This window comes from Leopardus geoffroyi, chromosome B1, assembly GCF_018350155.1.
Source record: "Leopardus geoffroyi isolate Oge1 chromosome B1, O.geoffroyi_Oge1_pat1.0, whole genome shotgun sequence".
Lineage (NCBI taxonomy): Eukaryota > Metazoa > Chordata > Mammalia > Carnivora > Felidae > Leopardus > Leopardus geoffroyi.
The window spans coordinates 177411493-177428215 of NC_059327.1; the positions used below are offsets into that span (position 1 = coordinate 177411493).

At 33.9% G+C, this 16723-nt stretch overlaps 1 pseudogene; it reads right to left on the reverse strand.

The window, feature by feature from the left end:
* Positions 1-10818: 10818 nt before the first annotated feature.
* LOC123583557 lies at positions 10819-10993 on the reverse strand (annotated as a pseudogene).
* Positions 10994-16723: the final 5730 nt, after the last annotated feature.

Below are 16723 nucleotides of genomic sequence, written 5' to 3' on the forward strand. Positions count from 1 at the left end.
CTTACAATCTGTTGGACCAATAAAATTAAGAACAAAACAAACAACTCAGGTCAGCATGTAATCAAAGTTGTGTAGACATGAATGACAGAACATCAACAATAAGTCATCAGAAAGGTATTATTAGGTCCATAATACAAATACACTAAAGCATCCAAATGAATTGTGTATATTTTAGAAAAATTTCATTAGGAAGACCAAAGCAATGAGTTGTTTAGTTAACCTCAGTTTACCAGACAATTCAATTAGTAGAACATTTTAATTAATTATGGGTTTGTAACAGTATATTTATTTCTTCCACATGCTCAAAGGCATTAGTTGACTAATGTCTCACAATCAGTCAATTCATTTCAATTCAGAGTCATTTATTAGGTAGCTACTCAATGTAGGATTATACCAGAATAAATAAAGAATCATCCCCATCTACACGAAGTCTATATAGTAGATCCCTGTAGGGAATATTTGCTTCAAAATTGATTTTGGTAAATGGAATAATAATGTTATCTCTGGATTTTCACTTAAGAAGATGAATTTAACATACTGTGGCAAAAGTTCCTATAAAAGAGAATAGAGAAAGGACATTTGACTCAGGCAAAGTGGTCAAGTAGAAATCTTGGAGATGACATCTGACAATTGAGGCAGAAAATAAAGCAGAAGCAAAAGACATTCCAGTGAGATAAAAATGCATCAGCAAACAGGAAATATGATGGAATCTTTGGGAAAACATATGTAGTTTAGGCCTATTTAGATTCTAATATAAGGCAGAAGGTGCCAAAGATAAGATAGGAAGATAAAGACCAGATAATGAACGGCATTGTCACATGAGGAGGTGAGATTTCTATGCTGCAATCAATGGGAATCTTGGGAAGCACATAAAAGGCGAATGCGGTGGGTGGGGGGGGGAGTAGTAACAATCTTCCTTAACTATGGTCTTGTTTACACTTTATATTAACAAATGTGATAGCGGTGTACAGCTTTAATTTGATACTGAAAGGTAGTTTTGGTAACCCATAGGCCTTGTGATAAGGATGAGAATCCATAGGCACTATATTAGAAGAAATTCTGAGAATTTAGGCTATGCTATTTAAATGCATATTCATGATCATAAAAATGAAATTAATAGCAACAGTGAAAATACACATAATTATTTAATGATGAGTTAGTTTAATCTTGCAAATCTAGAAGATTTATGCTATAAAACGTTCATATAGTATATAAAGCATCCACAAGAGCTGTTCCTTCCCATAACTGTGAATGTTCCAGCAAATGCATGTTACGAGCTGTCCTAGATTATACAAAGAACCAGAAGGACAAATCCAGGATGAAGGGCAGAGCGGCTTCAAACTTAATACACTACTCTGTATAGTGAATCATGCACTTTCGCAGAACCTGCTAATTCTGTGGGAGCTTATGTTATGCTAGCTTATGTAATTGATCATGCATAAAAGACAAAAATACTGATGGTTCAGCACTCCACAGATCTGTGGGCATTGTATCCTTCTGGATAATTGCATGAGCAAAGAAAAAAAGGACATAGCTAAGACATAGCTTCCTCCTCAGTCTCTCCTTAAACATCAAAAAAAAAAAAAAAAAAAAGCACAAAAGCATTCCAATCTTTTGATAAATAAAACTGAAGCTAGAACTAAAGGCCAGAATTTATCAAGTTTATTTTTATACATTAATCTTATAACTGGAATTACACATTAAGACAAACGCATTATTAAATTATTGCATTTAAAAAATTGCAAACTGATTCCATTTAAGTCCTTAAATATTCAGCTCCAATAAAAACATCCAACTACACACACACAAGATCTGGAACTTATTCTATGTATTTTTATTGTGATTTGGATTCAATTGCTTCTGACATCTAATGGGAATGTACATGCCCCTAAAGTATACTAAGCATAGTGTTTGGAAATAAAGTGTTGATAAATGCCATATCTGTTTATTTTTATACATACAGTGTTTGTATAATGCACTCACATTTAAGGAGTTAAAAATATTTATAAGTAGAGACAGAAATCTGAAATTTTTGATATGCATAAAAAGGTATATTAAAAAGTATGGAATTGTGGATGAAATATATGTAACTAAAAATAGTTTACGGATTTTTGGAAAACAGATATAAACGATCCTGAGACTCAGCAGAATTAGGGATGTCAAAAGGAATCATCAATACATAAAATCACATCAAATTTACAGAAGTTTGAGAGTCATCATCTATCACAACAATCATTTTTAAGGCAATAACAAAACCTAAGGGCAGAGTAGGCATTTCATGTCTCGGTTAGAATTTCACATTGCAGAGAACCCAATGATCCACTTAAACAATTTGATTCCCAAAAATATTAGTCATAATAATCAACATGGCTCCATTACTAAACAAACACTGTGCTTACCAGTGTGAGTACGCAATCTATAATTTTTTTTCCAGGGGTTGTATTTAGTGGGTCATTTACGCTAGCTATTCTGACAAAAGAAATTCAAGGAACCTGAGATTTATATTTAGCACTGAACCATCAGTTGTTTTATGGAGGTAGACACATAAAACTAGTTATTTTGAAAGCACAGTTCCATGAAGTCTCTTTTCCAAATTTATGTTTGTAAAGTGTCTTCAGGTGCTGCAAACTAGTCTCATCGTACATACGTTTAGGTACTCCAAAAGATTCTCTGCAATAGTGTCAGGATTCAGATAGGTATATATTTAGCAAAACCTTTGTAAATTTACATTGAATTATTCAGTAGGATTTAAAATTTTAAAGTACCATTACCACTGTATTTTTAAGTAAGATTTTTTTCTTAGATTAATGAATTGTTTGGGGGGGGGCTGTTTGTTTTGTTGTTGTTGTTGTTGTTGTTGTTGTTTTGCTTTTTTTGTGATGGACTACAGTTTCTTTTTTCGGATAAGATCATCTAAGAGGATCTGTACTCACAAGAATGTTCAAAACTCCAAGGAAACAAAGTGAAACCGAAACAAAACTTCCAACCCTCATTCCATTTGCAGCCATCAGTGATCAGTGACGATTGATACCAAGAATTTTCTTGCCTTGAGGCCTTCATATAAATGATTTTGCCTGGTTAACACTACAGTGTAATCACACAGGCCTTAATTTAGCCATTTCTTCCAAAATGAGAACCAATGTTAATGTCACATGTGCTACATCCTATACTGTAACTTTCCAGCGATTACTATTCTTTTGTAATTTTGTAATATTATTTAATGTCTTTCTTCCCATTATCTGTAAGATCCATGAAGGCAGTAATCTGGCCAATTTGCTCTTCATTGATTGTCTCAGAGTAAACCGTAAGTTTAGTAAATAGTAATCTACTAAATAGCTATTTGTTACATGAATAAATAAAAGAAATGTGGAAATCCTTCCACATAAAATAAAGTAAATGTACTTAATACAATGGGAACAAAAAACATAATTTGTATTCAAGCCTCCTATCTTATTAAAAATTCCCTGTTTGTCTTTGTGCCCATATAACTATATCATATGTAGTAAGGTTTCATTGGGTAAAATTCATGCTGTGAGAAGGTATTGGGATGGAGACGTTGGAAGATAAGGTCAGAGATGATTTTTCAAAGTCTGTGTAATAGACAGAGTCAAGGTTAGCATTGAGATTTTGATCTATGGGCATGTTTTCTATCAACAGAAACAAAAATCCACAAGATTAGGAAAAGACTAAGGAATGTTTTTGAATTTTTTTTTAATGTTTATTTATTTTGAGAGAGAGAGACAGGCAGAGTGAGAGCAGGGGAGGGGCAGAGCGAGAGGGAGACACAGAATCCAAAAAGGGTCCAGGCTCTGAGCTGTCAGCACAGAGCCCACACGGGGTTCGAACTCACAAACCCTGAGATCATGACCTGAGCCAAAGTCAGATGCCCAGCCAACTGAGCCACCCAGGCACCCTGAAATGTTTCAAAATGAGTTTCAATTTAGATTGCTTGGAGAAGATTGTGTCAGGTTTGTAAAAACCTGTGAAAAAATTCTAACATATAATGGGAAATGTGAAACCATAATTCATGGAATGAAAGAGTGAAAGAGGGAGGGAGGGAAGGAGGAGAGAGAGGGCTGATTTGGTCAAAAGCACAATAGCAGCATATATTCCTGTTGTGTTAGAATCACTCTCCCTGGTTACAAGAGCAGAAAGCTGCAGAGTGACTCTTTTCTTTGGCAAAATCCCTGGGAGGTTGAATGGCTGGGCAGTTTCAGAATAACAGAAAGTAATTCTGGTTTATCAAAATCACATAAAATTGAAAATCCTAGTGGGGGTGGCAAACTTCTTGTGATGTGTCACCTGTATCTACACCATAAAAACACATCAAGTCAGAAGTTAAAAACGAAATTGAGCAGTTGAGATATGGATCAAGAAACTCTACTAAATAAGTGCCTTTTGTAAATACTGAAATTATAAAAATGGAGAAAATGAATAAAATAAAAGCAGTGAGCATGAAGGCTTTAATAAACTCTAGTTTGATTTGGCATGTCATAAATGTCAAAAGGGGCACCAGCCAAAGACATTTTATTACTAAGGCCCTACAGCTCAAATAAAATCTGCTAACTATTGGCCTTTGAATAAGAGTAAAGAGAGGAAAGAAGCGTAAATACAATCCCAGCTATCCCAGAGTCATAGATTATTACACAAAAGCTTCCCTTACCTATTATTCTGCAAGTGGAAATATGGGAACAGGAAAGGTCTTTGTTATTTTTCCGTGCTCTGAAGAAAGCCACCGTCTGCAATATGTTCTAGCTTGTTGTTTGTATATATCGTTTAATACCTATGGGGTGTAAAGACTATATAATCTGGAATGGCTAAAGTGGGCATTCCTCTTTCTGTACGTTAAGAACGTGTTGCTGTTTGTTAAGCCTCCCAAGTTAATGAATTGACCTGAGTTAATGCCATTTAATGTGATTTCACTTCTGGGCTTGGTAATAAAAAAGTAGGGAAATGAAGGGTTCTGATAAATTTCCATATAAGTGTGACACAGTTTTTATCTCTACTTTCTGTTATAGTGCCTGTGAGTGAAAACAGAGGAAACAATGGAGTGGGTATGTCTCAAGAACAAGATCGCTTCCTTTAGAATTCGGTGCAAGACTCTGCACGACAATACCAAATGCACTTCTAGCAAATGAGTATTTGACATGAAGAGTAAAAGACAGGGCGAATCACAGTCAGCTTCAGCTTCTCTATATGTGAATCTTTGTTTTTAGCCATTCCAATAGAACACAAGTTACTGTTTAGCCTATAGCTATATTCTGCTAAATAATTAGAGAAATTTCTTTTTCTTCCTGTTTTTCACATTACTTTCTCCAAAAAGTATTATGTATGTCCATTTAATTGATCAACCTTTACCTAATTATTGCTAAGAATGATAGCATTGTTTCAGACCAGACACAGATTGAGTACTACCATGATTAAAATAATAGAAAAGACTTACAATTTTCTGAACATGGTATTTTGCTGCTTTCCAAATATGCAATATTTATGCATGTTAAACTTATACTAAAAAAAAAAAAAAGCAAAATGTATCTTTGTTTCTCCAAAATTGCATTTTTAAGTGTTTCCATTCACTGAATAAATTATCTAACAATGTTAATTCATCTTCCTCCCCACTATTACAATGGATGAACTCCCATCTTCCTTAAATTATGTGATAGACTTCATTTCACTGGAAATGTCTGAACCACATATACAAATGTTTGTAACTATCCTGTTTGAAATTTTGCCATAGAATGTTAAATGGTTATTGCCTAGCTTGAAATGTACTATGTAAGAACTAGAACTTCCTTATGGAAAGTATATGGCCAAAGTTGGTAATCTTAAAATAATATAAGGAGGCAGACAATGTTTTTTGACAAAGAAATATTCATTATCCCCTCCAATCTTTATAATAGTATTATAATATTTTGGGAAGCAACATTGGATTCAATTAACAATATTGATTTTCCTAGATTCCTTTGAAACTTATGGAAATCTATCTAGAAAATGCAAGAGTTTTAGTAGCCCAGGATCTATAAAAAAAGTTTGACAGTTAAGCTGATTGATAGTTGGAATTAAAACTTAACTTTGCTAAGTTTTTTCCTTGTTTTCTTACTATTTAATATAAAAATGAAAAGAATTGTCCCTCTAATTTGAATTGTCCTTCTATCTAAAATGAAAACTTTTCAAAGAGATTTTTTTTTGGTAATACCTGAAAACAACAACTTAATATATTTTATCCTTTTGCAGAAATTCTGTAAAAAAATGTGGCATATTAAAATGTGATTGTGACAGTTTCATGATTTAAAAAAATAATTAATTCTATTTATATATATTTATATAAATTATCTCTCTCCCTCCCCCCCCCGTGTGTGTATATGTGTGTGTGTGTGTGTGTGTGTGTGTGTGTGCGTGCGTCTTTCCTGTTCTGCAAGTATATTTGTCCATTTCTTTTTTAAGAGAAATTTATTTTTTGAGAGAGAGAGTGAGCAAATGAGGGAAGGGCAGAGAGAGAGAGAGGGAGACACAGTATCAGAAGCAGGCTCCAGGCTTTGAGCTGTCAACACAGAGCCCGAAACGGGGCTCAAACTCACAGACTGCAAGATTGTGACCTAAGCTGAAGTCAGATGCTTAACCAACTGAGCCGCTCAGGCACCCCATATTTGTCCATTTCTATAATAAGACTGCATTGTTTTCTTTTCAATGACTTTATATTTTAATATGTGGTAAATCTTATACTCTGACTAGTCTATTTGTTTTAACACTTTTAATGGCTATTCTGTAAACTCTGATTTATTTTTTGTATGAAAAAATTAGGATATTTTATTTAATTATGGTATATTTAATTTGATTGCAGTTATACTAAATTTACATTTAAAAAAAATAAATGCTATACCCTATCCATTCAATAAGAAATGTCTTCATTCCATTAGTTCAGATAACTTAATATTCTATGGTAAGATTATGTTTTATCACTTAGCTGTGGTGACCTTAAATTAAATTTGTTACTACGAATTTAATATATTGTGTTGACATATTTTTTTTTAAACTGAGGTGAATCCTCAGCAGCTTTTTTTATTTTAAGTTTATTTAATTTTGAGACAGAGAGAGACAGAGCATGAACGGGGGAAGGGCAGAGAGAGAGAGAGAGAGAGAGACAGAATCGGAATCAGGCTCCAGGCTCTGAGCCATCAGCCCAGAGCCCAAAGCGGGGCTGGAAATGGACCGCGAGATCGTGACCTGAGCTGAAGTCGGACGTTTAACCGACTGAGCCACCCAGGCGCCCCTGTGTTGACATTATTAATAGAATTCTTTATCCTATCTTCATGGGTAGAGGATTTTAAGTAAATCTTACTTCTTTTTTTTAAGTTTTTTTTTTTATGTTTATTTATTTTTTAGAGAGAGAGCATCTCTCTTATGTGATAGACTTTGTTTCACTGGAAACGTCTGAATCACATATACAAATGTCTGTAACTATCCTGTTTGAGAGAGAGGGAGAGAGAATCCGAAGTAGGCTTCAGGCTCTGAGCTGTCAGCACAGAGCCTGATGGGGAGCTCAAACTCATAAACTGTGAGAACATGACTTGAGCCGAAGTAGGATGCTTAACCCACTGAGACACCCATGTGCTCCAAATCTTACTTACTTTTTAATCTTATCTAGTACACAACTTGCTAAAATCTCTTATTATTAATTCATAGAGTCAGAAGAATGAGTTTCTATTTAGGATCCACTTCCAGACTTGAAATACATTGTTGTTATTAATATTATTATTATTATTATTATTATTATTATCATTTTGCCTTCATAAGAACCTCCCCAAAATGTTGAGTCTAACCGCCGTGAATCCTTAAAATCAACCAACTATATTCTCTTTCCTAACAAGGCCTTGCACTGAAGAGAAATTTCTGGTAAAGGAATAAATACTAATCAGGATAAAGATGATAGGAATGGAGAAATTTTAAGGTCCAAATAAAAGAGGAAAAAAGGAAGGAAGAAAAGTAGGAGAAGGATACATAACCAAGAAACCTTAGAAAGAAAAGAAAATTGCCATATATATGAAAACCACAAAAGAGGAAGCTTTGAAAAGACAAATGAGGAGGAACAGAAGCCGGAGGAGGAAATGAAGGAGGAAGGAGGTAGCTATTCTGAATTTGTGCAACCTTGATAAGTTTGGGAAAACTATTTTCACATAATAAATAAATAAATAAATAAATACACACACACACACACACACACACATATATATATATGTATATATATGTATATGTATATATGTATATATGTATATATATATGTATATATGTATACATATATACGTATATATACGTATATATGTATATGTATATATATGTATATATGTATACATGTATATATACATATATATGTATATATGTATGTGTGTGTGTGTATATATATATATATATATATATATATATATGATGTCAGATAACATAAAAATACTGCAGAAAGAGAGTAAGGAACAGAAGAGCTTCCCAACAGAAAATGAAAGCACATCAGAAAGACAAATGCACGTAACATATTAAAACCATTACCTACCATTTCACCACAATTAATGGTACTTAATAAAATGATACAAGATAGGAAAAAATAACAGGTATGTAAGTGAAACATACTTAGGGCATTCCCACAAAGTCATGTAAATTGAATAAGAATTACATATTTTTTTCCCAAACAGAAATGAAGAGTAATGAGTAATACAAAAATGAATAAATATATCAGATAATCCCTTAAATGAAAAGCTAATGAAAGAGCAACAGTTTATTTTCCCCAAAGAGCACCAGTTTATGAATCAAAATATGGTAGCATGGATGGGTTCCTGGAGCAAAAAGGACATTAGATAAAACCTAAGGGATTCTGAACAGATTATGTATTTTTGTTTTTTTTTTTTAATTTTTTTTCAACGTTTATTTATTTTTGGGACAGAGAGAGACAGAGCATGAACGGGGGAGGGGCAGAGAGAGAGGGAGACACAGAATCGGAAACAGGCTCCAGGCTCTGAGCCATCAGCCCAGAGCCCGACGCGGGGCTCGAACTCACGGACCGCGAGATCGTGACCTGGCTGAAGTCGGGCGCTTAACCGACTGCGCCACCCAGGCGCCCCTATTTTTGTTAATAATATATCAACATTAGTTCATTAATTGTCATAAATATGCCACACTAATATGTGAATGATAGTAGAAATTATACTCGGGGAGGTGGGGAAGTTTATGGACAGCCTTTACTATCTGCTCGTTTTTTTTCTGTAAATCTAAAACCTATCTAAAAAATAAACTTTATTCATAAAAAAAAAAAAAAAAAACAACTGTATCACTGAAATCCTATAGTACTAAAGAGTATATTACAAGTACCTAAAGAAACTAAACTGATGAGTGTTCCAGTTCAGTTACTAACATTAAAAGGAAAATTCCTTGAAATTTTCAAAAGGCTACTATGGGGTTTTCTGTTAACAATTCCAAACTGATCTTTCTTTTCTTTTTTTTTTTTTATTACTTCTTATAAGTAAAATTTAGAAAACTTACTATTACTGCAACCATGATTTACTTTCTGTTAATAGGTATCTCCTAGTAGACCCAATGGAAATTTCCTACATAGCCAATAATTTAACATATCCATAAGGAAAAATCCCAAGTATTATGTGAAGTGTTTTCGACACCTGGTATAACAAGGAAATGAACACTTATGGCCTTTAATCATCTCTTTCACTCTATAATTTTAGGCTCTAGGTATGTACTTAATATTCCCCAACGTATTTTGTGGTCTGGAGACAGAATAAAGGAGTATAATGCCTGTTTTCCTTTCATCCAATGAACTTTATAATGAAAAAGCATAGAAACCTCCACAATAAATTGCAAATCAGTTTCATTGAACCTAACATATTGATGAACTTACATAACAACATTATTAAACACACTAATAAAATTTGTATGTAAACATTTATTTGAGACTTTTTCCTTGACATCTCTGGAAAATAATGATCTCATCTGAGTAGCTAATAGACTTCCTTTTGTTATATAAACCTGTATATGTATATATTTTTTTCATCTTAACTTTTATACCAGCAAGCTCAGAATAAACCTTTTACCTCAGTTTCTTATGCTGTCCTCCAGGCTTCTTTTTTATAAAGTTGTTTTTTAAGTTTATCTTGGCTCAAGTAATTTTTAGAAATAGATAAGTTAGAAATAAATATACAAGCAAAATGCATAAAGAATTATCAAACAGCAGGATTACTAGATAAACCCTGTATTACACTCACTTCTGGTTCTGGCATAACACTTCAGGTCGGACAAAGTTATCTGCGCTTAGGAAAATGTCCAAATAAGTACAGAAACAGGTCCCCTGTTCTCTTGAAATTTCCTGTTGCCACTGGAAACCATGCAATGAGAGATTTCAGTATTAAAATGACCTAAAACTGGATCCAATAGTTTAAATAGGACTTCTAGAAGCAAACTGCCCAGGCTATTGCCCACAATTTTGATATGATTCCTTTTCTTCCTTCCTTCCATCCTTCCTTCCTTCCTTCCATCCTTCCTTCCTTCCTTCCTTCCTTCCTTCCTTCCTTCCTCCCTCCCTCTCTCTCTCTCTCTCTCTCTTTCTTTTTTTCTTTCTTTCTTTCTTTCTTTCTTTCTTTCTTTCTTTCTTTCTTTCTTTCTTTCTTTCTTCTTTTCACTTCCTGGGTACGTTTATACATGCCAAAATGAAAGCAATACATCTACAAGGGCACAGCGATGCTCCATGTTCCTATCTAACAGAGCTTGCTGAGGTTTACAGCCAGACTGATGTTCCAGCCGATGTGTACTCCAAAGTAAAACTGGCTAATGATGACCATGAACAGGTGCAGGACTCGAAGTTTTTACTTCTTTTATCATCACTCCTGATTTTATAAATGATGAAGCCCATCAACCCCATTCCTATCCAAATCTCCTGGTAAATTTGGGTATAATAGGACTTCATGAAGACCCAAACATTTTTAACAAAGCTTTGAAGCATCTCAGCACAGGACGCCCCATCTAGTGTCCTGGCTCAGGACGCCCCATCTAGTCGGCCAACAACTAGGAAAACGTCATTGAGTGATATGATTCCTCTTGAGGATGTAAAATTGCAATGTCTTATTTAGCTTCATTGTCTTAGCCAGTATCTAAGAAAACGTCCACAAATCTTTCTGAATCCTCACAACAGACAAATACAACAACTGATTATTCTGTCTTAAATGATATTTTTATTTCCATAACCTAATTGACTCTTTTATTAGTCAACTTTATTTGACAGTTCAAGGTTTATTAGAATTTGTAGAAACCTGGAATGTTCCTGCAAAAAAAAAAAAAAAAAAAAAAAAAAAAGCCTACCCATCCAGATGTAATCTTACTCACACTTTTACAAAAGTTTAAATGTTTTTCCATCAAATTGGTGATAGAGTTATGAAACTTTTAAAGTTGAATTTACATAATCTCAAAGAAAAAAGCTTATTCTGAACACTGTTTTATCCCAAAATTAAAGTCAGAAATGTCCTACTCAAAATCATCTCATCTTAGAAGAAGTGAAGTCAAAATGCCTTAAAAGACAGGCAGGGTACATCTATATGAATGTTTCTATATTTCTTTGTGTCAAGTATTGCTGAGTAAATCCATTCATTCTGAAAGATCTAGCCAAATGAGTTCCACCAAATCAATATGCTGGTAGTAATCCCTAAGTTTCCAAAGATTTCTCAGAACATCTGGTAGAGTTGAAAGCACGTATATGCCAATTTCAATTCATGTACCTCCTGGATTAATATCTAAATCTGGGAACTGGTAAATACCTAATCCTCAAATTTAACTGTGTAAAGTCTTTAATGATTAGGGCTTAGCAAACCATTTAACAACAGTTACCCTGAAAATACAAAGGGAAGAAAAAAAATGAAGAACATTTCCAAAATTCTAAGACCAGTGTCTATTCTTTCCGGAATCCATTTAGACAAAATAATGAATGAATTCAAATGTATCTATATCACCTTTCCCACTTTGTAGAGAAAGAATCCTTTGTGTGAACTTAAAGCCTGCTTATCTTGGATGCTTGATAGTTTTAGCATATCCATTACACAATTAAAGATACAAGATAAAATGTCTTTAGGACTGATAGCACTTTGAAATAAATTTACTTGAAAGCACTATGCAATATTTTACGAAAACCAATGGGTGGAAAAGTATTCAAGAAACCTGGAGACTGAATATTTCACCCTTGAAATGTGGAGAAGGGGGCAAAGAAACAAGAGACAGGGTTGTTGACTTCAATTTGTTGATAGCTTACAAGTTCAGCTAAACTTAGTTTTCTTCTTTTTGATATTTGTTTATTTACGATCCTGTGATCTGTCCTGTAAAAGGGGGAGTTTTACGTTTCATGTATATGATTATGGAAAATGTCTAAAAGACCTCAGAATAAAGGAAATGTCTACTTCATCCCATCCCTGCCCTTAACTTATACACATGATGCACAGAGATGCAAGCCTAGTGCAAATGAACAAGGTTCTAATTGATTGATTCATTCATTCATTCATTCATTCATTTATTCAGTCAGCTGTTCCATAAATACATGTTCTCAACTCTTATGCATATGAACTAGAAATAAAATGGTGAATTAAAATGACATGTTTCTCACTTTGGTCGAATTTAATGGAGAAGGTAATTATAATAAAGCAGCCATATGCAAACTATAGATTTAAGATTTCAGTCTTTGCTCATTGGTACAAAGAGAAAGTAGACAGTGAGTTTATCAATGTACCTGATTTAGGTGAGGGGGGCCTAGGCAACAAAGTCTTACCGCAAGAAATGAAGTTTTAGCTGACATTTCAGAAACAAAGAGGTTTTATTTTGTTTTGTTTTCTTGTCTCTAAAATAGGTAAAAGTTGAACATGCAGAGGTTTAATGCCAGGATTTCTTTTAAGAATCAGGGGAAATTCAGATGAATTTATTCTGCTGCAATATGGGAAATCTACAGCATTTGTGCACAGAATACACACAGGGTAAATTGCTTTGGGCAAACTGCTACAAGTCCATTAAAGAAGATTTATCTTTCCTTCTTTTCTTCTCCTTTTCTCTTCTTTTACATTTGGTTCCCCATGTAGCCTGGTTCTTAAGACTTTTACCTAATCTCTCAGCTTCAACTGTTATCCCTATGTGGCTGATTCTTAAATCTATGATTTCAGCCCAGACTAGTCTTTGTGATTTCAAAACTTCCTGATGGATGTTTTTATTTGAATATCCTTTTCTTTCCTTAAATATTATACATCTGATGAAAACTTCTCATTTTTCCCTCCATCCTTATCCCAGATGGTTGTCTAATAGTTCTGAGTCTGGAAAATTTATGATAATATGGACCCTTCTCATATTCATTCATTCTCTGCCCCCCACCCTCTGTGTATGCATATGTGTGTATGTGTCCACATACGTAGGTGTGTGATTTCCTTGATTTTCATTAAGATTTTCTATCTATGTGTGCCATTGCAATTGATATAATGCAATTTTGGTTCTTAGTTTTGGGTTTTGGTTGACTTTTACATAAATGGAATCATTATCAAGTGTATTCATTTAATATTTAACCAGTCTGTTGGGAATAGCTCTAATTTTTCATTTTCCTTGCAGTATAGAATTGCATGCATATAGCACAACTATCTGATCCATTCTAAAATTGTTGGACATTTCAGTTTATGGATATCACAAATAATATTGTAAAGGCTATTTTTATGTCTCTTAGTGATATGAATGATGAAAATGTCCTTGTCCGTGCAATCCAAAATGGTAGCCATTCATCATATGTCATATAGGAACATCTAATACTTGAAATGTGGTTAATATAACTGAATTTTTAGTTTGATTTTATTTAAATTTAAATTTAAATCACCACATGTGGCTACTGGATGTTGTAGGGACAGTACAGCTCTATGGCATATACCTAGGAATGGAATTTCCAGGCTACGTATTATGTTCATTTTCAAATTTCCTAGATAATGCCACATAATTTTCCAAAATGGTTGCAAAAATTCTCACAATAATGTAGCAAATTTCCAATTAGTTAACATCTTTGCCAGAATTTGGCTTTGTCAGGCTTTTACATTTTTCTCAATCTGGTCAGTGTAACATGGTATTTCACTGAGATTTAGTTTTCATTTTTAGAATTACTAATGAACTGATATGTTTTCAATTGTTATTTACTTTCTTAAGTGTATGCACACTCATGTGTGTGTATAAAACACAGGTTGGATTTTTTTTTCTTTTTTTATCTTTCTCTTTGGTTGCTTAGTTTCTTTTTTTTTTCCCATAAAGGTGATATTCCAATATATTCTAGGTATTAATTCTTTCTTTCCTTCTCTTTTTCTTTATTTTCTTTCTTGCTTATTTTCTTTCTTTCTTTTTTTCTTTCTTTCTTTTGTTTGTTTCTTTTTTTTTTTTTGATAACATATGCTACAAATACCATTTTATTCCTCTCTTTGGATTCTCTCTCCACTCTTCACATGTGTATTTAATGAGTGAAAGTTATTTTTAATATAAGCAAGTATATAAATAAGTTCCTATTAAGTAGATATATGTTTGTACTGAGTTTCTTCAGATCTTTAAAAAGTATAGGTTCCCAGAAACTTAGTCCATGCCATCCCAATGATGCCTCATTTCTCATCTACACTGTTTTCTCTTAATTGTATATTCTCATTACTCCCTGTGTCTCCCTCTCTTTCACTCAAGCTATATCCTCTTTGTCAGCAGGATAAGTTCTGTTAAGCTAATTGAAGCACATGAGGAAATTTTAAAGCCCACAGAACTAGCCTATTATCACACTCAAAGTACGGTATGATCTTCATGGATCTGGGATTTACTAGAACTAAGAGATCCAAGAATTAACTAGTCTTGAACACATTCATTGGTTAATATTATCAGTGAGTCTTCTATTGCTTCTGTCTGCAACTCTTTTCAAGTGTGTGATTCATTCTAGCTCCATGGACTGTCTTCTGAGAGATGGGTTCCTCTAATCACAAAGTTTATTCAATCTAAAATAAATAAATAAATAAATAAATAAATAAATAAATAAGTCATGGTCTTAGAATCCTTGAAATTTAATCTCTAGTCTGAGCAGGACAATTATTGTCCCAAAACAGTTGGGATTGTTGCTTAGCAAATAATCCATTTGTCTCCGTCTCCCACTCAGAGTACAGAGTACATCCCTGTACTGTTGATTTGGGGCTTGAATATTTGACTTGCTTTGATTAATGCAATGTTAATACAGGTTTTCCAAACAAAGCTCTTGAATAAGTTTGTGATTTTGTTTTCTGCTATGAGAAGCATATGCCCAAGATAGCCACATCCCCTTCAGTCTGGAGCCCAGAGCAAAACCAGTTGCAGCCTACTGGGAGACAATGGATTACAGTGCAAAGCAGCATAACCCAGTCAAACCAGTCCTAGGTCAACTGAACCACATCAGCAGAATGAAGGATTATATTGAAAACGACTGAGATTTGGAATAGCTTGTTAGTCAATTATTGCTGTTATTATTACAGCAGCAATTAACAGTAATAACACTAATACTAATAACTAATACTGGATAATTTTAGGTAGCGACTTGACTACACATGAGGTGCTCCTGATCAAACATTTCTGAGTGTGTTTGTGAGGATGTTTTTGGATATAAGCATTTGAATTGGTGACTTAGTAAAATAGATGTCCCTCTCCAATTGGGTGGGTGTCCCCCATTGTTTTGAGAGTCTCAATAGAACAAAAAGAAGAGGAAACTTCCTGCCCTCCTGCTTAAGTTTGTACTTTTCATCTCATCTTCTTGGCTCTAAGACTGAGATTGAACCATTGTCTCTCCTGGTCTTCAGGACTTTGGACTTGGACTGAATTATATCACTAGCTTTCCTGGGTCTCTAGCTTGCTCAGCAGGCTGTGGGACTTCTCAGCCTCCATAATTGCATGAGCTAATTTGTTGTAATAAATCTCCTTTAATATGTATTGTTATAAATATGTATGTAAATATATTATAAATAAAATATTTATCATATTTTAATACAAGTACACATGCATTATATATTATATATTGTATTATATAATATTATATATAATATATATTATAATGTTATAATAATATATATTATATTATATATATATAAATAGGTAGGTATACACCTACTGATATACCTGCTGATTCTATTTCTCTGGGTAACATCTGTACAGATGTAGGACAGTTATATCTGATAGTTTTGAGGCCTCTATTATCTATATTATTTTATCAGATTCATTTGTTTAACCTTTCCTCTTTTTTTTTTTTAATTTTTTTTTTCAACGTTTATTTATTTTTGGGACAGAGAGAGACAGAGCATGAACGGGGGAGGGGCAGAGAGAGAGGGAGACACAGAATCGGAAACAGGCTCCAGGCTCTGAGCCATCAGCCCAGAGCCCGACGCGGGGCTCGAACTCACGGACCGTGAGATCGTGACCTGGCTGAAGTCGGACGCTTAACCGACTGCGCCACCCAGGCGCCCCCAACCTTTCCTCTTTGAGTACTGGCCTCTCTTCCCCTTAGAACCACATTAATCTATGCATTTGTTCATTATACAGAACTCTTAAAGAAGAAAATATCTTTCTTATTTTTTTAGGAGAAGAAAAACACAAGCTGCAATAACACATGAAGTAAAAAAGCGCCTGATAAATTCTTCTGTAATGTAAAATATGAAATCAAAGCAACACAAAATGTCTGTTA